We start from the raw sequence: 25,816 nt of genomic DNA, 5'->3' as shown, positions 1-25,816 counted from the left end.
GTTTTGTAGTTTTCGGCTCACAGATCCTATACACATTTTGCTAGACTTATATCTATTTTTTGGTGCTTTTTAAATGGTACCATTTTTTACATATTTTCATTTCTGCAATTCCAATTAACTGTATTTCCATACTGAAATACAATAATTGTATACACTGCCTATATAACCTGAAATCTTGCTAAACTCACTTATTAGTTCTAGAAGCTTTCCTGTAGATTTCTTGGGGTTTTCTGCACAATCATGTCATCTGCAAATAGGGGCAATTTTATTTCTTCCTTTCTGTTCTAAAAGCCCTTTGTATTTCTCTTTCTTGCCTTATTGCACTGTTCTTAATTTTAGGGGGAAAAGCATTGTCTTTCACTATTAAGTATTCACTATTAAATATGACATTAGCTATAGACTTTTATAGATGCCCTTCATGAGTGAAAGAAAATCCCCTCCATTCCTAGTTTGTAAGAATTTTTAGCATGAAAGTATGAAGAATAGTATCAAACGCTTATTCTCTATCTACAAAGACTAGTATATTAATATGGTAAATTACCCCAACTGATTTTCAAATGTTGAACAGCCTTTCATTTCCAAAATAAACCGCATTTATTGTGACATATTATATCCATTTTATAATTAGCTGTATTTGATACAGTCACTAATATTTTGTAACTCTTCCATCCATGTTCGTGAGGAGTATTGGTATAGTTTTATTTTCTTGTATATCTTTATCTGGTTTTGTATCAAGCCTCATATAGTGAGTTGAGAAGTGTTTCTTCTAATATCTCCTGGAAGAGACTCTACAGAACCTGCATTATTTCCTCTTTTTTTTTTTTGGCTGTGCAGCATGTGGGATCTTAGTTCCCTGACCAGGGATCAAACCCATGCCCCCTGCAGTGGAAGCACGGAGTCTTAACCACCGGACCGCCAGGCAACTCCCATGTATTATTTCCTCCTTACGTGTTTGGTAAACGTCACCTGTGAAACCATCTGAACATCAAGTTTCTTTTTTTGAAAGGATTTTAACTATGAAATCAGTTTCTTTAAAAGATATAGGACTGGGACTTCCCTGGCGGTCCAGTGGTTAAGACTCTGTGCTTCCAATGCAGGGGGCACAGGTTCAATCCCTGGTTGGGGAACCAGGATCCCACATGCCACGGAGCCAAATAAAAAAAAGAGAGAGAGGGACTTCCCTAGTGGTCCAGTGGTAAAGAATCCAAGCCAGGAAGAGAGCTCTCACCAGAACTTGACTATGCTGGTACCGTGATTTCAGATTTTCAGCTTCTAGAACTGTGAGAAAACAAATTTCTGTTGTTTAATCACTGTTTCAGTCTGTGGTAATTTGTTATGGCAGCCTGAGGAGACAAATACGTACTGTGTGATGAAATGGGAAGTGTAGATAAAGTGCTTTTTCTCACTTACAAAAGTATGTCATTTCTCTTGAGGGACAATTATGTAATGATAATACTCACTTTTTTTAATGGAACCCATTTTTTACTTAAAAGAATGACAGACTGTTCAGAGAGAGGTGGGGAGAGTATAGAGAAGGAGGTGCCCAAATGAACCATCAGGAATGAAAGAAGGGCTATCACTGCAGAGCTTACAGACATTAAAATGATAATAAGGGAATAACATGAAAATTCTATGCCCTAAAATTTAATAACTTGAGTGAAAATGAACAATTCCTGCAACAACACAAACTACTAAAAGTCACTCAGGAAGAAATAGATAACCTGAATAGTCCTGTCTCTCTTGCTCTTTTTTTTTTTGGCTGTGTCGGGTCTTAGTTGTGGCATGCGGGATCTTTGTTGAGGCACATGGGATCTTTCATTGCGGTGAGGGCTCTTCATTGTGGTGCGCAGGCTTAATTGCCCCCAAGGCATGTGGGATCTTAGTTCCCCAACCAGGGGTTGAACCCATGTCCCCTGCATTGGATAGGGCAGAGAGAAAGAAACAGCAAGTTCTCTGGTGTCTCTTCTTATAAAGACACTAATCCCATCATGAAGGCCCTACCTTCATGATTTCATCTAAACCTAATTATCTCCCAAAGGCCCCAACTCCAAATCCTATCACTGGGAGTTAGTGTTCCAACATATGATTCTCACAGGGACACAATTCTGTCCACAGTACACTACACTGTATTTTAAAACACATATTCAAGGTTTAACATTTAAATAAATTAATTATTTTTACTGCTTGTCAATGACATTCTTAAGTAAAATGCTTTTTTCATTTTAACTACCAGTGTGAGGTGACAGTAAACACACAGTGACTACTAACACAGTTGGTACCACTGCCTTGAATCATGTTAAGGAGCCAGCATTTTTATCCATTATTGCTTTTATACCATAAGTGCAAATGTCAACACAGTAAAAAAGCCTAATAATATCTTAGCATTATTATAAAAATAGTTCTGGCCTCACCTTGAGAATTCACCACTGCCTTACAAAGTTAAGTTCAAATAACTACCACAGAAAAAATTTTTACAAACTGCAATATTTATCAGGAATTTAAGATATTCACATAGTATTCACAATAGATACAACTAATATTAAAAACTTGATCCACTCCTAAATTTTCCAAATTCACTGATGAAAATGATCAAGCTATGCTTTCATTTGATGAATGTAAACCTTAGAAAGAAATATAAAGTTCTACAGGATCTAAAAATGAAGAAACTACCTTGGTTGGCTATCTTGGTTGTGATAAAACAAACAAAAAAATAAATAAAGCAGGCCATTTGTAAGCTATAAGCACACTCAAGTTTTTATAGGATTATATCACTTACAGACAGATACACCAGAAATATTACCAGTGATGACCTCAGGAAGGGAATCAGATGACTTAGGACAAGAAATTTAGTTTATGTTCTCTTCCAGTTTTATAGGGTCATGTCTTATATTTAGATCTTTAAGCCATTTTGAGTTTATTTGTGTATATGATGTGATGGAATGTTCTAATTTTATTGTTTCACACATAGTTGTCCAGCTTTCTCAACACCACTTGAAGAGACTGTCTTTTCTCCATTGTATAGTCTAGCCTCCTTTGTCATAGATTAATTGACCACAGGTGCATGTGTTTATTTCTCAGCTCTATTCTGTTCCATTGATCTATGTATGTGTTTTTGTGCCAATACCATGCTGTTTTGATTACTGTAGCTTTGTAACATAGTCTTAAGTCTGGACAAGTTACACCTCTAGCTTTGTTCTTTTTTCTCAGGATGACTTTAGCAATTCTGGGTCTTCTGTGGTCCCATATAATAATCCCATCTAGGATTATTTGTTCTAGTCCTGTGGAAAATGTCACTGATATTCTGATAGGGATTACACTAAATCTGTAAATTGCTTTGGGTAGTATGGCCATTTATTTTTTTTTTTTTTGCGGTACGCGGGCCTCTCACTGTTGTGGCCTCTCCCATTGCGGAGCACAGGCTCTGGACGCGCAGGCTCAGCGGCCATGGCTCACGGGTCCAGCCGCTCCGCGGCATGTGGGATCTTCCTGGACCAGGGCACGAACCCGTGTCCTCTGCATTGGCAGGTGGACTCTCAACCACTGTGCCACCAGGGAAGCCCTACTATGGCCATTTTAACAATATTAATTCTTCCAATCCAAGAGCAAAGAACATCTTTCCATTTCTTTGAATCATCTTCAATTTCCTTCAACAGTGTTTTATAGTTTTTGGCATATACGTCTTTCACCTCCTTTGTTAAATCTATTCCTAGGTGTTTAAGTTTTTTGACACAATTTTAAACAGGATTGGTTTTTTTCTTTTTATCTTTCTGACATTTCATTATTAGTGTACAGAAACGCCACAGACTTATGCATATTAGTCTTACATCCCATTACCTTGTTGAAATCATTTATTAGTTCTAATAGTTTTTGTGTGGAGACCTTAGAATTCTCTATATAGAGTATCATGTCATCTGCAAATATTGACAGTTTTACTTCTTCCCTTCCAATTTGGATAGCTTTTACTTCTTTTCTTGTCTGATTGCTGTGGCTAGGACTTCCAACACTATGTTAAATAGAAGTGATAAGAGTGGGCATCCTTGTCTTGCTCCTGAATTTAGCAGGAAGACTAAACTCCTAGAAAAAAACATTCTTTGACACAAATCATAGCAATATTTTCTTCGATCAGTCTCCCACAGCAAAAGAAATAAAAGCAAAAATAAACAAATGGGACCTAATCAAACTTTTGCTCAGCAAAGGAAACCATCAACAAAGCAAAAAGACAACCTAGGAATGGGAGAAAATATTTACAACCCATGCAACCAACAAGGGATTAATTTCCAAAATATACAAACAGGTCATACAACTCAATATCGAAAACAAACAATCTCGTCAAAAAAATAATGGGCAGAAGATCTAAATAGACATTTCTCCAAAGAAGACATAGATGGCCAACAGTCACATGAATAGATGCTCAACATTGCTAATTATTAAGAAATGCAAATCAAAACCACAATGAGGGGCTTCCCTGGTGGCACAGTGGTTAAGAATCTGCCTACCTATATACAAACAGGTCATACAACTCAATATCGAAAACAAACAACCTCGTCAAAAAAATAATGGGCAGAAGATCTAAATAGACATTTCTCCAAAGAAGACATAGATGGCCAACAGTCACATGAATAGATGCTCAACATTGCTAATTATTAAGAAATGCAAATCAAAACCACAATGAGGGGCTTCCCTGGTGGCACAGTGGTTAAGAATCTGCCTACCAATGCAGGGAACACAAGTTTGAGCCCTGTTCCAGGAAGACCCCACATGCTGCGGAACTAAGCCTGTGTGCTCTAGAGCCCAAAAGCCACAACTACTGAGCCCACGAGCCATAACCACTGAAGCCCACATGCCTAGAGCCTGTGCTCCGCAACAAGAGAAGCCACTGCAATGAGAAGCCCGCACATCGTAACAAAGCATAGCCCCCGCTCGCCACAACTAGAGAAAGCCTGTGCGCAGCAATGAAGTCCCAATGCAGCCAAAAATAAATTAAATAAATAAATTTATTTTTTTTAAAAAACCCACAATGAGGTATCACCTCACACCAATCAGAATGGCCATCATCAAAAAGTCTACAAGTAAAAAAATCCTAGAGAGGATATAGAGAAAAGGGATCCCTCCTACACTGTTGGTGGGAATATAAATTGGTGCAGTCACTATAGAAAACAGTATGGAGGTTCCTTTAAAAACAGAGCTACCGTATGATCCAGCAATTCCACTCTTGGGTATACATCTGGAAAAAATGAAAATTCTAATTGTTGAAAAGATACAGGCCCCCCAATGTTCACAGCAGCACTATTTACAATAGCCAAAATGTGGGTGCAACCCAAGTGCCCATCAACAGACAACTGGTTTAAGATGTGATAGAGTGCTCAATCATAAAAAAAAGAATGAAATATTACCACTTGTAGTAAGATGGATGAACCTAGAGAATATTATGCTTAGTAAAATAAGTCAGAGAAAGACAAATTCTGTATGATACACTTACATGTGGAATCTAAAAAGTAATACAAATGAATCTATATACTAAACAGAAATAGATTCAGATACAGAAAACAAATTTATGATTACCAAATTTATGGTTACCAAAGGGAGAGGGGAAGGGACAAATTAGGAGTATGGGATTAACAGATACAAACTACTGTAAATAAAATAGGTAAGCAATAAGGATTACTGTATAGCATAGGGAATTACACTCAATATCTTATAATAACCTACAGTAGAATATTATCTGTGAAAAAAATTGAATCATTATGCTGTACACCTGAAACTAACACAATACTGTAAATCAGTGTAAAAAAAAAAAGAAATTTAGTTAACACATTTTGAATTTTAGACTATCTATATGTATTACCCCAAAAGTAAATGAAATTTGTTTCACAGTTAATATATAATGATTTCGTACATTAGAAACTCAATTTAAAACACTGTAAAATTTCACCCCCTCACTCAACTTGGGAAACAGAAGCCAGAATTCAGTTTTGTTTTTAAGAAAATATTTTTCTATTCCATAAATGGTATGTGTATAATTTTTCTACAGCAATAGGGGTCTGACTGGATCTCCTTTAATGACTGGATAGTATCAATTTATAAGTGACAAAAACATAAATTCAGTTGCTTATTCTACGTTGGATTAAGTTTTCAATCAAAAACCTGAGATAGTTCTCAGCTGGAAGGTCTGTTAAGACTGAAAGGCAGGGCTTCCCTGGTGGTGCAGTGGTTGAGAGTCCGCCTGCCAATGCAGGGGACACAGGTTCGTGCTCCCGTCCGGGAAGATCCCACGTGCCGCGGAGCCGCTAGGCCCGTGAGCAATGGCCGCCAAGCCTGCGCGTCCGGAGCCTGTGCTCCGCAACGGGAGAAGCCATAGCAGTGAGAGGCCCGCGTACCGCAAAAAAAAAAAAAAAAAAAAAAAAAAAAAAAAAAGACTGAAAGGCAACATACATGTCATATATGTGGATCAGTCCCTCCAAGGAGAATTCAGTCCCGTATATTTCTGGAGAACTGACAATCAGCTTCATCATAACATTATTTTAAACAAATGAATAAGACACAAATCTAATATCTAGAGTCTATCTTAAACACTTTTAACTAAAATTAACTTTAAAACAGGAAACACAACTTTCAAAACAACAGCTGCCCTTTCACATGTGCTTAAGCAATACTTCCTATTCCCAAACTGCAAGCTACTAATAATTTAAAAGCCTCTGGAGATTGATGGCTATCAGTACAAGGGGAGTAAGTTATAAAACAGTGTGGAGGTTTCCACCAAAATTAAAAACAGAACTACCATACGATCCAGCAATTCAATTTCTAGGTATTTATCCAAAGAAAACAAAAATACTAACTCAAAAAGATATATGCACCCCATGTTCACTGCAACATTATTTATAACAGCCAAGATACGGAAACAATGTGTCTATATATATGTATGTGCGTATACATTACAGACACATATATATGTATCACAAAATTATTCTCAGCCATCAAAAAGAATGAAATCTTGCCATGTGTGACAACATGGATGAACCTTGAGGGCATCATGCTAAGTGAAATAAGTCAAAGACAAATATGTATGATCTCACTTACATGTGGAATCTAAAATACAAACAAAAAACAGAACTCATGCAGAAAACAGACTGGTGGTTGCCAGAGGAGGGGAGTGTACAGTAAGTGAAATGAGTGAAACGGATCAAAAGGTACAAACTTCCAGTTATAAATGTCATGGGAATGTAATGACTAACATGGTGACTATAGTTAATACTACTATATTGCATACTTGAAAGTTGCTGAGAGAGTAGATCTTAAAAGTTCTCATCATAAGAACAATAATGTGTAACTATGTAAGGTGACAGACATTAACTAGACTTATCTGGTGATAATTCTGCAATGTATACATAAATCAAATCATTATGTTGTACACCTGAAACTAATAAAATGCTATTCGTCAGTAATACCTCAACTTTTTCAGAGTTCAGAAAAAAAATAAATAAACTGAATGAATAAGTGAAAACCATGCTGTACACAGTTTAATCTCTCCCTAATGACTATCAGAAGGCACTTGAAGATCCTGTTCCACCTCAGTGTCACATTAATACAGACACTAATGATATTATATATACTGTGAGCCAAATCTGTATTACCTATCCATAATTTGCATGTTTTAAGCCTTGGTCCACTGTGAAAACAATACATGGTAATGACAGATATCTGGGAAAAGAGGAGAAAGTAAAGAGGAGTGGGAGCAAGTAAATATAATCAGCCCTCCATATCCACAGGTTCTATATCTGCAGATTCAACCAACTGTGGATGGGAATAAACCTTTTTTAATTCCAGAAAGTTTCAAAAAACCTGAATTTGCCACAAACCAATAACTATTTGCATAGCATTTTTCTTGCATTTACAACTATTCACATAGCATTTACATTGTATTAGTTATAAGTAGTCTAGAGATGATTTAAAATATAGGAGAGGATATGTGTAGGTTATATGCAAATACTATGCCTTTTTATATTAGGGACCCCCACCTCCTCCAGGGATCCTGGAACCAATCCCCCACAGATAGTGAGGGACGACTATATGGCACCATTGTTACTTGTTAACGGTATGTGAAATCATGGATTATACCTAAATTTTTACTCTTTTTTTACCCCCTTAATAATTACAGCTTAAGAGTCCTGCATGTTACAAAACTATTTGCAAGTGTTTTTAACAACTTCCTAAATGTTCCATTAAATATAACATGATTTACTTAAGATAGTAAAAATGTAGAAAGACCAAGCTGGTTTCTTGGGTACCCGTTTCTTAAGCAGTCCAAATCTAAGCTTAGAAGAAAAGTTTAGCATTAAGCACCTTTACCTTAATGCTAAGTTCCAGCATTGCTCTTGCCAAGAGTACAGTGCTTGAGTTACAGAAGGCATAATTAGTTTGAAGAATTCAGCCTTACATATCAAAATAGATTTTGATATATAAATGAGTTTTGTGAGGTGACGGCTGCCTCTATTCCTATAACCATTTCACCTGGACTGTCTAATCAGTCCTATGAATACATACCTAAACGTGTTTTTTTTTTTTGCGGTTCACGGGCCTCTCACTGTCGTGGCCTCTCCCGTTGTGGAGCACAGGCTCCGGACGCGCAGGCTCAGCGGTCATGGCTCACGGACCCAGCCACTCTGCGGCATGTGGGATCCTCCCGGACCGGAGCACGAACCCGTGTCCCCTGCATCGGCAGGCGGACTCTCAACCACTGCGCCACCAGGAGAGCCCTAAACGTGGTTTTTCTGAAAACCAAAAAGCTGCCTCATGACAATTAGGTACATGTTATTTATGGAGGAAAAGATATTAAACTTTGAATTGAGCATGTAGGCTCCCTAGTCAATGACCTTAACTTAAATTGTATGTGTTTGTAAAGCGTTCACTGTCCTACATCAGACTTATATTAAATAATTCCATCCACTTATGGAGAAGAGGATGTAGAAGAGGTAGAAGCTGGGCACTAGTTCATGTGCCTATGAGTCAGTAAAGATGGAAATAATGTCCAAGGTGGAGTTGGTTATTTTGAAATATGATAAAGATTATCATTGAGGTAAAAATTATATTAACTGGAAGATCACAGGATATATCCATCATATTTTTCAGGACAGGTAGTTTTTCATGTGGGGCAAATAGGTAAAAATTATACTGTATGGTAACTGCAATAAGGTTCTAAAGAAAGAAAAAACTGCAGAGAAATCTATGCAATATATAATTTGTCCAGATTGGTTTTCATCTGGGCAAAGGAGTTCTGAAAAATCTGCAAAGCAGTTTACTGATCAACTGAAAGTCTTCCAAAAACAGAACTATTGGGAAACCATGGTATGTGGGGATGGAAAAGAAAAGCTCCCTTAGTTTTTTGGAGAGAATAACTTTAAAAATACTTAAACAGCTAAGTTTACTCAGTTCAGTTAATATTAAAACTTGTTGATTTTAACACTGCTGTTACATCTGAAACAAACTTATGTAATATTCTGGGTAGAAAAAAATATTATATATATATAATATAAGCATGATTTACTTAAATGTCCCACTGTTGGACATTTGAATTGTTTTTAAGATATATCCTACTAAAATGCGATTCAAATGAACATATCTACGAAACAGAAACAGACTCAAAGACACAGACAACAGACTTGTGGTTGCCAGGGGGGAGGGGGGTGGGGGAGGGAAAGATTGGGAGTTTGGGATCAGCAGAGGCAAACTAGTATGTGTAGGATGGATAAACAACAATGCCCTACTGTATAACACTGGGAACTATATTCAATATCCTGTAATAAACCATAACGGAAGAGAATATATATACACATATCCATGTATAACTGAGTCACTTTGCTGTACAGAAGAAATTAACACAACACTGTAAATCAACTATACTTCAATAAAATTAAAAAATAAAATACATCCTACTAAAATTCAAATCACACTGATCATCTTTGTACATAAAGCTTTTTCTGTAGAACCATTTCCATCATAAGCAAGAGGAACTACTGAAGTCACTTTTTTTGATACTTTAGGTTTAAAAAAGAAAAATCACTTTTTCTTGGTTCTTTTTTTAGTTTTCCTGATTAATAAGTTGAATACTTTTCCAGTTTTCAATTTTATTAACCAGTTTTACTCCTACCAGTGTAAAACTCCCAGTTTTAAAACCAGTGTAAAACTCCCACTTTTTAAAAGCAGTGAAATAAAACTCCCAGTTTTACACTGTCATGTCTTTCAAATACCGTTTTTGGGAATAAATCTACATTTAGGTCTTTGTCATTTGTCTCCTACATGATTAGGTTCAGGGAAAAAACTTTCAGTACGCATTTTAGTTGTTTGGATTCTGAACTTAAAAGGCATACTTTTTATAATTCTGGAATTTTTATTGTTTCCCTGTGCTCAAACTAGAGTGGATCCTCATTATTCAAAGATTCGGTATTTGCAAATTTGCCTAATAGTTAACTTTTTCTGTAGCTCCAAAATCAACATTTGTACTCTTTGGCAGTCATTTGTACATCATATGCAGAGTTGAATCACCCAGAACTCAAGTTCCCAGCTGAGGTATACCCGCCCCTTCCCCAAGTGTTGTGCTCAAGTGCTGTCTAGTGTTCCTGAGTGCAAGAAAGCTGTGATGTGCCTTATGGATTAAATACAGTTAGATACTAAAGCTGTAAACAACTAACGCTGTTCACCATGAGAACAATGTTAATGGATCAGCAATATACATTAACTAAGGCATCTTTAAACAGAAACACAGGGCTTCCCTGGTGGCTCAGCGGTTAAGAATCCGCCTGCCTATGCAGGGGCATGGGTTCGAGCCCTGCTCCGGGAAGATCCCACATGCTGCGGAGCAACTAGGCCCATGCACCACAACTACTGAACCTGCGCTCTAGAGCCAGTGAGCCACAACTACTGAAGCCCACGCACCTAGAGCCCATGCTCTGCAACAAGAGAAGCCACCGCAATGAGAAGCCTGTGCACCACAAGGAAGAGTAGCTCCCCCTCGCCACAACCCGAGAAAGCCTACATGCAGCAACGAAGACCCAACACAGCCAAAAATAATCTTAAAAAAAAAAAGTAACTATCCTTAAAAAAAGAAACACATAAAATAAGGTTATGTTTTGGCTGACTGACTCAAATACTGTCACAGAGGCTCACAGGAATCTAAATTTCCTAGGAGCAACAGTTCAGTATTTGCTAGTTCAGTGTTTGTGGCAACTTTATAGAACATAACTACCATGAATAACAAGAATCAACTGGAGTTGGCAGCACTTACTATGTGCCACGCAGGATCTTAGTTTCCCAACCAGGAACTGAACCCGGGCCCTCGGCAGTGAAAGCACAGACTCCTAACCACTGTACAGCCAGGGAATTCTCTCTCATTCTCTCCTTTTAAATCTCCTTCAACTGAAGAACTCCTTCAAGCTACATCTTAAAAGTAAGTTCAAGATAGACTGCAAAGTTGCACCACTCTAATACTATCCACAACTCCTCCACAGAACCCCTAAGCCTTGGGGGAAGGGGATACTGAATCATTAGAGTGCAAAGAACAACAAACTATGGAAGCTAGGACTCTATTTAAGGCTCTCCTATCCTGGAGAAATTTTTGCCACCTCTGGGTCTTTGTTTCCTAGATCTCCAAAATGAAGGAACAGGATTAAGAACCATTAATACCACTCAATACTTAAAATGTGTAAAGCACAGAGTGATTATGACTTATAATCTTATATTTGATATTCAAGGAAACTTCTGCAATTTTTAAACCATGTTACAACTAGCTGTGATTTCCAGAAATACCTTTATATGTTTATAAATTTCAGAGAACCATTCTACGATTTAATAGAGAACTACGTGGGCAACTAAAAAATCCTGTCTTGCAACAAAGTCTTTCAGTTCAGTTCACAAGCATAACAGGCAACCAGAGAGGAATGACTGAATTACTTCTGTGTATCTATATCACGAAATTTTATATAATTAAAAATGTTTGAAATATTTTCAACGAATTGCACATGATCTAATACTATGTGGGAAAATCAGATTATGAAACAATTACAATTATTTTAAAAGAACTATACACTTTTGCTCAAAAGCCAGAAAATGGGAAGAAACACATAACGAAGGTAATAAGAGCATGGACTTATGGTAATATTTTGTTGACTTTATTTTTTTAATTTATATATTTTTGGCTGCGTTGGGTCTTAGTTGCTGCGCGTGGGCTTTCTCTAGTTGCAGTGAGCAAGGGCTATGCTCTGTTGCGGTGCGTGGGCTTCTCATTGCAGTGGCTTCTCTTGTTGCGGAGCACTGGCTCTAGGCACGTGGGCTTCAGTAGTTGTGGCACAAGGGCTCAGTACTTGTGGCTCACAGGCTCTAGAGCACAAGGCTCAGTAGTTGTGGCGCACGGGCTCAGTTGCTCTGCGGCATGTGGGATATTCCCGGACCAGGGATCGAACCCGTGTCCCCTGCACTAGCAGGCGAATTCTTAACCACTGTACCACCAGGGAAGGCCCTTGTTGTCTTCTTTACACCATGGGTTTTTCCAAGTTGTCCACAACAGACAAGAAGGTCTGTATAAGGAGCTAGGAGTAGTGTTTTTCTGTTTTTTGTTTTAAATGCTATTCTGAAATCTCTAAGTTTGCCAAACATTCTCACAACCTTTGTTGGCATATTCCTAATACCAGTGTTGCGGCCTCTCCCATTGCGGAGCACAGGCTCCGAACACGCAGGCTCAGTGGCCATGGTTCACGGGCCCAGCCGCTCCGCGGCACGTGGGATCTTCCCGGACCGGGGCACGAACCCATGTCCCCTGCATCGGCAGGCGGACTCTCAACCACTGCGCCACCAGGGAAGCCCAATACCAGTGTTCTTAATTACTTTCATAAATTTATGCTTATTTATTACACTCAATTTATTCAGCAGTCTGCATCATGGAAAAGCATGTATCATACTGGTAAAAACCACGTATCTGCCTTTCTGTCTAAACTATAAATTCCTTGTAGGCAAAGACTGAATGTTTCTAATCTCTATATTCTCAGTGCCTTGCATACAGCCTAGCACACATGAAAATGGTAATAAATGTATGTTAAAATATATGCTAACAGAAAATTATCATTGGAACACCCATTAATAGTTGCTATTACAGAGTCTACCAATGGATGCTAAAAATTTGAGAACAAACAGTATATTTACACAGTTTCCAAGATACTTACAAAAGAAAAAATATTAACTATACAGTGGAGAAGTACAGCAAACACAGTATTTGCTCACAGAACAATTTTTGTGTTTCTGTATTACAGGTAATGAGCTAAGAGAATTTTCACCAAATTAAAAGGGTCTGTTTGCAATGATCTAATTTAAAATACAGAATGTGTAGCATACACAAAATAAACATTTAGAGGTAAGAGGGCAACCCTTAAGACGTACAGAGATAAAGTCCATTCTCCAGAACAACTATAACAGAGAAAATATAACAGCCCTCTTAACTGTCCATCAAGAGACATGCCTTCTGTATTAAGACTCTTGGACAGAGAAAGCAAATGGTGGTTTCAACTAGTCTTAATCAGGGTGGCAGAGCACAGAGGCTTGTTCTGCAACTGCGACACTGTAAGTCTTAAAAAAAAAAAAAAAGTATATATATAAAAAATAAAAGAGCAAAAAGACTGCTCCAGTTAAACATGTCCAAGGAGACAACCAAATGATTGTCTGGTTTGGGGAAAAAACCCAGCTATTAAAGACTGTTTGGAAAAAAAAAAAAGACTGTTTGAATGTGGACCATATATTACATAATATTAGGAAATTATGGGGAATTTTCTTAGATGTGTTACTGCATGTTGATACTGCATGCTAAAGCGTCATTTGTCATGTACGCAATTACTCTCAAATGGTTAAAAAGTATGTATGTATGTCTGTATGTATATAGAGACAGACTGTTACTGGTTGAATTACATCCCCTCAAAATTCACATGGTAAAGTCTTCAACACCACCACCACCCCGTACCTTACTGGGAAACAGGGTCGTTGCAGATATCATTAGTTAAGATGAAGTCATACTGGAGTAGGGTGGGCCAGTAATTCAATATGATTGGTGTCTTTATAAAAAGGGGCAATTTGGACAAATGTAAAGATTGGAGTTATGCTGGCACAGGCCAAGGAACTACCAAAAACTAGGTAGGAAAGGTCTGGAACAGATCTGTCCCTAGCACCTTCAGAGGGACCATGGCCCTACTGACACCTTGATCTCAGACATCTAACCTCTATCTAGAACTGTAAGACAATAAATGTCTATTGTTTAGCCACTCAGTCTGTGGTATTTTGATATATCAGCCCTAGCAAGAAAATACAGCAAAACTATAACAAATGTTGAATTTAGGAGACAAATAAATGGTATTAACTTCTTTCTTCAACTTTGTGTATATCTAAAATGTTTAATACTGTAGGGTAATACTTTAGAATTGTGTGAATATTCTGTTCTCTAGTAACCATTCATTTAACAGGCATTGATGAAACTTATCTAAAAGGAGCTTTGTTTGTTTATCAACATCCACAAAATAACTTGCTGGGATTTTGATTGGGAGCATGTTAAATCTATAGATCAAGCTGGGAAGAAATGACATCTTGACAATACTGAATCTTCCTATCCACGTACTTTACATATTTTGCTATGAGAGAGAATGCCATGGGAAGAAACAAGAACTGAGTGGGGGAGCACTGATGTGAAACAAAAGTTTCAGATTGACTAACTTACAAGCGTAATAAAAGAAAGTATACACCAAGTGGAGAAGGGGAAGAGGAGCAATTCCAGGCAGAGGAAACAGTAAGTAGAAGTAAAAGAGAACTACTTTTTGAGTTTTTGTTTTGAGATATAATTGACATATTGGGTTGGCCAAAAAGGTTCGTTCAGGTTTTTCCATAACATCTTATGGGAAAACCTGAACGAACTTTTTTGGCCAACCCCACAACATTCCATTAGTTTTATTAGGTGTACTCAAGTTTCTTAAAAATGGTTCAAAGACAGGGTAGTGGGGAGAGGGAGCAGCAGAGGAAGAAGCTGAAAACCTGAGTTCATACAGTGGGGCTAGATTCTGAAATGTTATGCCAATCTAGACACAAGAGTTCATATGTATCGAATAAAGCAGGAGGCCTTAACTGGGGTCTATGGATACATAAATGGGCAAAAGGATTTAAATTACCTCTCCACCTCACAGTTCCATGCAGAATTCTAACATGGATACTCACATTTTTTATAATGGGAAGAAGTATAAAACTTTCATAAGATTCCTATGGGGTCCAAAAAGGACATAAACCACTATTATAGGTAATGGTGAATCATCCCAGGAATATATATCACATGAAAATTATCAAAAAGGGACAAATTAGTGATTTTAAACTCTCGTTGCTATGCATGCTACAGAATGACTCATTGTTTACTGAGAAGCAACAAAACTCAAGAAGGCAAAAACTATGATAAGGCTTCCCTGGTGGTACAGTGGTCAGGAATCCTCCTGCCAATGCAGGGGACGCAGGTTCGAGCCCTGGTGCGGGAGAATCCCACATGCCCCGGAGCACCTAGGCCCATGTGCTGCAGCTGCTGAGCCTGCGCTCTAGAGCCGGCGAGCCACGGCTGCTGAGCCCGCATGCCACAACTACTGAGCCTGCGTGCCACAGCTGCTGAAGTTCACGTGCCTGGAGCTCATGCTCCGCAACAGGAGAGGCCACCGCAATGAGAGGCCCACGTGCAGTGGCAAGGAGTGGCCCCTGCTCACCGCAGCTGGAGAGGGCCCACGATCAGCAGTGAAGACCCAATGCAGCCAAAAATAAATAAATTTATAAAAAAAAAAAAAAAAAACTATGATAATACAAGTGGTGGTTTGGTGCGAAAGAAACCACCATATTCACACACTGATACCGCACCTACTTTGACCAAGCAATCCCACTTCCATGAATTTATCCCTACACATGTGCTCACACATGCACAAACACATATGCACAAGGTTATTCAATGGAGCACTGTTCTTAATAACAAAAGACTGGAAACCACCTATGTCAATTGAGTAGAAGACTAGTTAATCATGGAATACACATACTGTATATATAAATTTTTTTTTTTTTTTTTTTTTTTTTGGCGGTACGCGGGCCTCTCACCGTTGTGGCCTCTCCCGTTGCGGAGCACAGGCTCCGGACACGCAGGCTCAGCGGCCATGGCTCACGGGCCCAGCCGCTCCGCGGCATGTGGGATCTTCCCGGACCAGGGATTGAACCCGTGTCCCCCACATTGGCAGGCGGATTCTTAACCACTGCACCACCAGGGAAGTCCCTGGAATGATTTCTTGAATATATTGTTAGGAAAAAACAAGGGTCCCACACACATAAATGGGACTGTATCAATCTCAAAAACTTTTGTGCAGTAAAGGACACAATCAACAGAGTGAAAAGGCAACCTACAGAATGGGAGAAAATATTTGCAAATCTGATAAGGATTTATCAGATTTATCAGATTTTATCAGAATATATAAAGAACTCCTACAACTCAGCAACAAAAAAAATCAAGTAACTCACTTAAAATTTGGGCAAAGGGCTTGAAGAGACATTTCTCCAAAGATGATATACAAATGGCCAACAAGCATATGAAAAAGATGCTCAACATCATTAATCATCAGAGAAATGCAAATTGAAACCACAATGAAGTACTGTAACTTTTGAACACAGTTCTCTGTTCATTTTTAGTAGAGTACATTCTAAGGAAAAAAAGGACTGAAAAGAAATTAACTGCACTCAGCAGGATGTAAACTGAATCTACTTTCTTTGTAGCAAATTCCAATAATAACGTTATAATATAAACTGATGATTTTTGAAAACATGTTTCCTAGCTCTGTCCACTGAAAGGAGCCTAGAAGCAAAGACACTCTAGTAACAGCGCATACACTACCTAGTACTCAAATTTTAATTTATAAATATCATTTTCCATCAAAAGAAAGCGGGGCTTTCTGGAGAAATAGAAAAATATAAAAAACAAGAAGAAAGGAAAATACAAGAAAGACCTGGGTTATTCTGTTTTGCAAAAACCAAGAAAGCCCTCAGAGATTAATCAGGCTCAGTCAAAAAGGACATAAGAGGAAATTCCCTGGCGGTCCAACGTTTAGGACTCTGCACTTCTACTGCTGGGGCCATGGGTTTGTTCCATGGTAGGGGAACTAAGATCCCTGGAAGCCGCATGGCACAGCCAAAAAAAAAAAAAAGTGACACAAAAACCAGCTCGAAGAGGGACTCACACTGGCCAAATCTGGAACAACTTAAGCATCAAAAACAATAACAGGGGCTTCCCCAGTGGCGAAGTGGTTAAGAATCCGCCTGCCAATGCAGGGGACACGGGTTCCAGCCCTGGTCCGGGAAGATTCCAAATGCCGCGGAGCAACTGAGCCCATGTTCCACAACTACAGAGCCTGCACTCTAGAGCCCAAGAGCCACAACTACTGAGCCCACGCGCCACAACTACTGAAGCCTGCGCACCTAGAACCCGTGCTCCGCAACAAGAGAAGCCTCCTCAATGAGAAGCCCGTGCACTGCAACGAAGAGTAGCCCCGGCTCGCTGCAACTAGAGAAAGCCCACGTGCAGCAACAAGAGGACCCAACACAGTCAAAATTAAATAAATAAAATAAATTTTTTAAAAAAACAGTTACAACTAACATACCAAAAAACAGTATTAGTAATTCTCCAAAAACGAAAACAAAACTAATAGATTATACTCTAAAAAAAAGTCATTAGGGCTTCCCTGGTGGCGCAGTGGTTGAGAGTCCGCCTGCCGATGCAGGAGACAGGGGTTCGTGCCCCAGTCCGGGAAGATCCCACATGCTGCGGAGCGGCTAGGCCCATGAGCCATGGCCGCTGAGCCTCTGCGTCCGGAGCCTGTGCTCCGCAATGGGAGAGGCCACAACAGTGAGAGGCCCACGTACCACACACACACACAAAAACAATCATTAAAGAAAAAAAGACCACAGAACTGGTCTTGATTAAAAACTAAAGAAATATGACAATCAAATACAATGTTCAATTTTAGGTTGGATCCTAAATGACAGGGGGGAAAAAACTCTATAAGGGACGTTATTGAGACAACTAGAGAAACTGGAATATGAAATTTGAATACCAAATACTGTATCAATGTTAAATGTGTAGAATTTGTTAATACTGTGGGTATTTAAGAGAATGGTGTTCTTAGGGGAAAGATGCATGGTGTCTGTGAAGGACTCCAGATGGTTCAGAAAAAATACATGGGCTGGCGGGAATTCCCAGGGAGCCCAGTGGTTAGGACTAGATGCTTTCACTGCCATGGCCTGGGTTCAATCCCTGGTTGGGGAACTAAGATCCCGCAAGCTGCTCAGCATGGCCAAAAAACAACCAAAAACATGGGATGGGTAAAAAGAAGGGATGGAGGGAAGGAGGGATAAAGCAAATGTGACAAAAAGTTAACAACTGGTGAACAGGGATGAAAAAGTATGAGAGTTCTTTGTACTAGTATTCCAAGTCTTCTGTAAGTTCGTATTTATTTCAAAATTTAAAAGTTTAAGCAGAGCGACTTCCCTGGTGGCACAGTGGATAAGACTCCGCGCTCCCAATGCAGGGGGCCCAGGTTCAATCCCTGGTCAGGGAACTAGATCCCACATGCATGCCACAACTAAGAGTTCGCGTGCGGCTACTAAGGAGCCTACGTGCTGCAATTAAGGAGTTGGTGAGTGGCAACTAAGAAGCCCTCCTGCCGCAACCAAGACCCAGTGCAACCAAATAAATAATAAAAATTTTTTTGTAAGTTTAAAACATGAAAGAGGGGGAAGCTCTTTTTTTTTTTTAACAGAAAACAGCTAATAAATGTAAAGAAAGAACAGAGCCATGAGGAGAATTTTTGTAGAAAGTTCACTCATTTAATTTTCATAACCCCCAATTAAATAAATGACTAGGCCAACAATCAACCACCAAATGACGGGGAAAATGTACCTTTTCAACGAAGAAACCTGATGGACACCACACTAACCAAGTAAACTTAGCATAGTAAACAATGGGGCAAACTAACATATGGTAATCCTCACCACCTTATTGATCACTAGAAACAGGAGAACCAGACATTCTGTCCTTCCTGATGTAACACAATGTAAATTACATATCATCATCTATGAAGTATTTTTGCCAAAAATATCTGACCCAAATTTAATCAAACCTCTCTAGATCTAATGTCCAATTTATAGGAAATTTTAAAAATAGAGAAATAAGTTAAATGCCATTTTAATCATTTAATCAGAAAATCCCAAATGTGGAACATTCTTTAAAAAGTCCATGCCAGAGACTTAATGCTAACTGTCTTAAGCATAATAATGGTTACTGTTTTTACACAGTCTTAGTGGGAGGCTAGTTTGCAATAAAAATACATAAAGTGTAGAAAAATGGCATTACTTTAAAGAGATCCATCCTGAGGTACTCAGGGGACAAACAGCATGATATCTATGTTTAATTTCAACTGGTTGCTGCGGGGAGAGGTATACTGAGAACTAAAGCAAAATGGTTAAATGTTAGTAACAGATAAATCTAAATGAAAGGCAACAGGTGCTCACTGTGTTACTCTTTCAACTTTTCTGGATGTTTGCAGTTTCTCCTAACATAAAAAGATAGGAAAAAAGTTACCAGATTATCCCACATACAAATAAAGGGAAATTGCTCCTTAGAAGTATCTTACTAAGTGGGACAGTAAATAGAGCAAATGCCTATAACAAAGTCAGCCTTCAAGCACAGTTGGGCATTTGTCAACCCACCCAACAATCTGTTCAAAACCGTTAAGGCATAGTGCCCGGTAGTATGAAGGCAGTCACACAGACCTTAGATTAACCGGAGAGACAGCTGTAAATAAATAAATACTCACTGAAGACCTCATTAATGGGAAGAGATTTAGTTGGATGTTGAGGAATGGACAAGATATGCATAGTGTGAAAGAGGTCACCAGTAAGGGCCAAGGAGCAGAATAATAAACGAGGTCTGTGTGAAATACGGATCCCAACAGAGTCACGAAGAGAATTTTTGTAGAAAAATCAATCATTCATCCATTTTTATAATGCTTACGCTTTACGAATACAAAAAAAATATAAGGCTCTGAAACATCTGCCTTCAAAGAGCTGACAAAGTAATGGAAAAGATACTGCTTCAATCAAAATACATTAAGAGAGATATACACAAAATTCTTTAACAACACAGGGAAAGGAGTAATCAGTTTACCAGAGGAATGAGATTATCAGTAAGTTTTCAACAAAGATATTTGAGTTAGTTTTTAAACAGTGAAAATGGGGAAGGTAGGAATGGGCAAGATGGATGAAGGGGGGCCAAAAGGTGCAAACTTCCAATTCTAAAATAAATAAGTTATAAGGATGTAACACATGACATCGTGACTACAGTTAATAACACTATACTTCATATTTAAAAGTTTCTGAGTAGATCTTAAAAGTTCTCATGGCAAGAAAACAAAATTGTAACTATGTATGGTGATGGACTTATTGCGATGATCATTTTGCAATATACACTAATAGCGAATCGTTATGTTGTACACCTGAAAGTAATACCTCAATTTAAAAAAAAGTGACCTCATCAATTAAAGTCACAGAAAGAAAAATGCCAAAAATTACTGAATGCTTACTATGTACTAGACACTTTCTTTTACCTTTGAAATAAGTACTATAATTAACATTTTTATATATAAGAAAACTCAAGTTCAGAGAGTGTAAATGACCAAATGTAGAAAAGCTAGTTAGTGGTGAGCCTGGCATTCAAACCTAGGTCTGTCTAGTGCTAAAACCCATGGCCTTTACAATACTACCCAGCTCTGGGAATTTACAACCACTCAAGTTACGGACATAAGGTGCAATACAAACGTTATAAAGCCAGTCACTACCAGAAAATACTAAAATGTTCTAGGGCCAGAAAGGATGAGAGTAATGTAAAGATTTTCCAATACTATACATACTTAAGAGTCTCAGAAATACTTCCACTATTCCAAAAGAAAAAGTTTCAGCACAAGCAAAAGTTTCAACACAAATAAAATCCTGGAATTACAAGCAACAGTTTCAACACAAAATCCTGGAATAATGTTTGGCAGAAAACTACGACAATCTGGAGTCTTAAACAACAAATCTGGAATGCTTAAACAACTGGTAAGTTTATGACATTTCATTAAACATACTTTGATAATGAAGATTTCTAATCTGCAGGCTCTAGCTAATGAATACTACTTTATCTAAAAGTCCTTTTTTCTTTTTTTTTTGGCTGAGCAACCTCAAAAGGATTACATAAATAGATTCTCAAGTGAAAAGCTTTCACTGATAGCTTTGTCAATATATGTTACAATTACAAAGCTTTATTTTACCTTACCTTCTTCTTTCTTATTCTGAAATATGAAACAGTTCGAACTTCAGCAATAATCAAATAGCACGTTTTTCCCAAAGTAGTGTGAAAAATATACGGACTTATTACTTAGCAAAGAGAGCTTTGAATAAGCACCTTAAGTGGTTACTAAAAGTATAATTAAAGCCTTAGGTTGGGGTAAAACTGTGATGGCACAATCTGTCGTCTTAGTATTTTTCACCAACCTAAGAATGCAGGTTAAGCCATCAACTTCAGGGATAAGGAGTTATTTTTTCCTAAAGTACTGTGATGTAAGGCCAACTTTCTATGAAAATTCTTCCCCCATATACACAAAGATAAAAATTTTCCCTAAACTTCAAGAAAAAAAGGCCAAATACGGAACTAGACGTCTCAACACAAACTGAAACCGATACAGTATTTTGCCGCCTTCTAGGCAAGGAGACCAATTAAAAAGTGCAAAGGTATCTTACGGTTATAAAAGATAGGAGTAAAAAAAAAAAAAGATAGGTGTCAAAAGCAATTAAGATTAGGAACAGAAAAATGCCATCAGGGGAAGAATGAACATGTTTCCTTTTAACTAACAGTCTCTAAAAGTTTTGTTTAAATTAAACAGATCTACCACTGCATCACGTTCACAGGCAAAAAATGCTGCGTGCACTGAATCTCCAGAGTGTACTTGAAAGTCAACTCAGTGCTCCCAAGAGGTATTCCTTTTAACATAGGCTTTTTGTTCATACTCGTCTTCGAAATTTCCCGAACAGTCAACTGCATGTCATCTGTGTGGAAATTACTTCAAAACATTCTTGACAGGCTTTCTACAAATAATCCGTGCTTTTCTGACTTGATTTAAACAGGTCCAATTATGGAATTCCCTATCGACCCGCCTCCTTCTCCTTTCTCCGGAAGGACCACCAACCACTAGGGTTTACAACCAAGTAACCAGTTTTTTCCTTTCCGTAGAAAAAAGAGAATGCCTTCTAAGAACCTAAATATCTAGTTGCCAGAAGTCTTAAAATAGGAAGCGTGCATGCAGTTCTTAAAGGACACTTGCAGGGACCATGATCTAAACCAAACAAAATACTAATGTAGCTATTCCAAAGGAGCAGGGGATTTCTGCCTGTCAAGCTGTGGACTTAACCCTGTTAAAATACCAACTTCCAGCCACGATAATAACGAGGCTAAACCTTCCGCCGTTTCACAGGTTTCCCATTAACTAACTTCCCGTGACCCCTTCACCCAACCACTCAAAACCACACTCCATTCCACTCTCGGCCCAACCCCTTCCACTCCCGCCCCAAATTCCAGTTTTAACGCGCTTCTCTCCTCCAAACTTCCCAGTTTTCTCCGTGGCCTACCCTACCTACGTCTTCTCGTCGCCACCGGTCCCCAGTCAGGGCCTCGGTCCTACCATGCCTGCCTTTCCCGGTCTGCCTCAAGCCTCCAGCCCCGTCCCCTAAGGCCCGAACCCGCCTCAAAGAGCCCTCGGGAGATCAATCCTCCCAGCTCTTCCAACCCATCCCCAGGCACCCCCCAGGCCCCCAAAGCACGCAACGGCCGAGCATGAAAATGGCGGAGAGTGCCGCCGCCTGCTGCAGGCGAGCGGTCCCGCGCCGCCGCCGCACTCACCCTGTGGCGCTGAGCAGAGCTCCTAATGACTAGCGAGCGAAACGTTCGACTTCACAGTCAGGAGTGTCTCTCCTGTCTGGCCTCCTCCCTCCCCTCTCAATCCCACTCCTCCAAAAGAGCAGCCGCCATCTTCCCCTATGAGCCACCGAGCGCACGCCCTGCGTCATCACGCACCGGCGTACGCTACTACGTCACGCGCGCCGGGGCCGCCGGGCCCCCTAGGGCTCAATCTGCGCCTGTGCATAGGTGAGAGGCGGGGCCTGACCGGAACCCCACGCGGCTTAGCTGAGCGACTCCTTTGTTCCAGCTGAGACGAGGACGGAGCCGCAGCCGGAGGAGGGACCGGGAGAGGGTGGTGCTGCCGTACTTTTTTCACATTGTGAGCTAACCTTGATGCTCTCAGAAGTACCCTGTTTTCGAAAAGTGAATGAGAAATTTGTTCGGGGCGGTGCTGCAGTTGCTAAGTCTGTTTATTCATCCGTGGAATTGGGGGTATATCTTAAGAATTTGAAGGAAAGCGCCGAGCTGAGTCAAGCACACAGAGTTCGCGCGTTCCCGGTGCCTCTGAGTTATCGCCTTTCCTCACTGAGTGGAGACCAAGTTATAAAAACTGAGCCCAAGTTATAAAAACTGAGCCCAAGTTTACACTTTGGTAAACTGTTTCCAGTACTGAAACTAAGCCCTCCCTTGAGACTCAGCAGTTCCCCTCCAAGAGGACTGAGTGCATGCGTCCACCAGAGGCTTGCACGGGAATGTTCATAGCAGCTTTTTTTGTAATAACCAAACACTGGGAACCCCAATGTCCATCAGCAGTTGTACTGGTAAATAAATTGTGGTGTGGTCATGCAGTGGGCTACTATGTAGCGACAGGAAATTCAGGCATACCTCGGAGGTACTGCGTGTTCAGTTCCATACCACCGTAATAAAGCCAATATTGCAGTAAAGTGAGTCACACGATTTTTTTTTCATTTCTCAGTGCATATAAGTTTATGTTTGCACTGTACTTAGTCTATTAAGTGTGAAATAGCACTAAGTCTAAAAGAAATACATACCTTAATTTCAAAATGCTTTATTGCTAAAATATGCTAACCATCATCTGACAATGCAGGCTTGCCACGAACCTTCAATTTGTAGGGAAAAAAATGCAATATCTGTGAAGCGCAATAAAACAAGGTAAGCCTGTAGTTACTGATAAATGCAACAAACTGGATGAATATCACAGATACTGTTAAATCAGGCACAAAAGAGGACACGGATGATTCCACTTATATGAAGTTCAGAATACAACTTCAAAACAAAAAAGTTGTCTTCTAACTTTAGGAAAGTAATTTGGCAGCATGAATCAAGAATCTTAAAAAAAAAAAAAAAGAATCTTAAAAATATTTATTACTTTTGCCTCTAATTCCTCTTCTAAGAATCTATTCTAAGGATGGTCACAGAAGTGTGAAAAAAATATATATACAAAACTTCGTTTAAGTATTATTGATGATAGAAAAAAAAAAGGAGCAACTTAAATGTCCAATAGCAGGAAATGGCTAAATAATGGCAGAGTATCTGTACATTACAGAGTATCTATACAACGTTTTTATGATGATATCAGAAATGCTTATTATCTGATTTTAGTGGAAGATGAACATGAAGAACTATAAATATGTGTATGTAATGAGAAATAACCTAAGGAAATAATATGGTGGGATTAAGGATGACTATTGTGTTCTGTTTTTGTAATCACTGAGGGGGAAAGGGTGTGTTTTTTTAAAGCAGTAACAGGTTACTGACATGGTATATTAAATTATTATTAAATGAATCTCTATTTGTTAACAATTACAGTTTACAAATTCCTGTTGATTGATTAACATCATACGTCATTTAGGAATTCTTTCTCTTTCCATTTTTTTGGACTAGGCTTGGAAGTTCACTGGGCATTATTAACAAATATCAGAACCCCACACCTCCCCAGGTGCCAAAAGTTTAATCTTCATTCCTTCAATTCCAGGAAGGCAGGGATTATCAGAAACTTGGAAGCAACAAGCAAAGATTTAGGAAAGAAGGATTTTACTCCAGGGTAGTGTTAAAAAACAAAATTCGACTGAGTAAATTTTAAAGATCTTATTGGTTTTATTCAATGATTCATGAATCAGGCAGCATCCAATCTAACAGATGGAAAGGAGCTCCAAGGAGAGTATAGGCAGAAGGGTCCAGGAACAAGGAAGTTCTACTAGCAAAAAGTAGATTGGTCACTTTGCTTTAAGGGCTGGGGTTAGCAGTCAGGTTACTTAACTAGAGCTGATTATGCGATTCCTGATTGACTGGTTTAAGATTGCATTTCTGGGAGAGCTGAAACTGTAATTAAGTCTCAGTTTGATGAGGTGGGGCTTAGCATAAGTGACTCCATTTTGGGCCTGTTGTCTTGTTTTTATCAATTCCCCCCAAACACTTTCTTTTTTTCTTTTTTTTGGCCATGTCATGTGGCTTATAAATATATGTATGTAATGAGAAATAACCTCTTAATTCCCTGACCAGAGATCAAACCCATGCCCCCTGCATTGGGAGCACAGAGTCTTAACGCCTGGACCTCCTGGACCTCTCTGTGGTGTTTATAGGTCGCTACGTTGGGTTCACGTTCTTTAAGTCAGTCATTCTCTTCGTTCCTTTTCTGATGTTCTAGTTTTAGGGAGATCTTTTGCTCTCTGGTTAGGGATTGCAAACATGCATTTGAAGGTTTTGAGAGAATACCAAGCCTCAGGAAGACTACTATGATTATCAAAAGCAGGATAATTCCCAATATCTGGCATGTAC

The 25,816-nt window shown here is 39.0% G+C and overlaps 1 protein-coding gene across 11 annotated transcripts in view; it reads right to left on the bottom strand.

Annotated features, from left to right (window-relative positions):
* The window catches only part of WDR33 (WD repeat domain 33), a 101,922-nt gene extending 78,759 nt beyond the window's left edge, over nucleotides 1-23,163 (bottom strand). For all 11 annotated transcript variants that reach the window (XM_024738042.1, XM_024738052.1, XM_024738041.1 and 8 more), the window contains exon 1: nucleotides 23,018-23,163. The gene's annotated coding sequence lies outside the window, so the exon portion shown is untranslated. The remainder of the gene's footprint in view (nucleotides 1-23,017) is intronic.
* Between the last annotated feature and the right edge of the window lie 2,653 nt (nucleotides 23,164-25,816).

The sequence above is a fragment of the Neophocaena asiaeorientalis genome, unplaced genomic scaffold, assembly GCF_003031525.2.
Source record: "Neophocaena asiaeorientalis asiaeorientalis breed wild unplaced genomic scaffold, Neophocaena_asiaeorientalis_V1.1 scaffold98, whole genome shotgun sequence".
NCBI classification, from domain to species: domain Eukaryota; kingdom Metazoa; phylum Chordata; class Mammalia; order Artiodactyla; family Phocoenidae; genus Neophocaena; species Neophocaena asiaeorientalis.
Note: the sequence above shows the minus strand (reverse complement) of the source record. Positions and strands in the feature narration are given on the sequence as shown.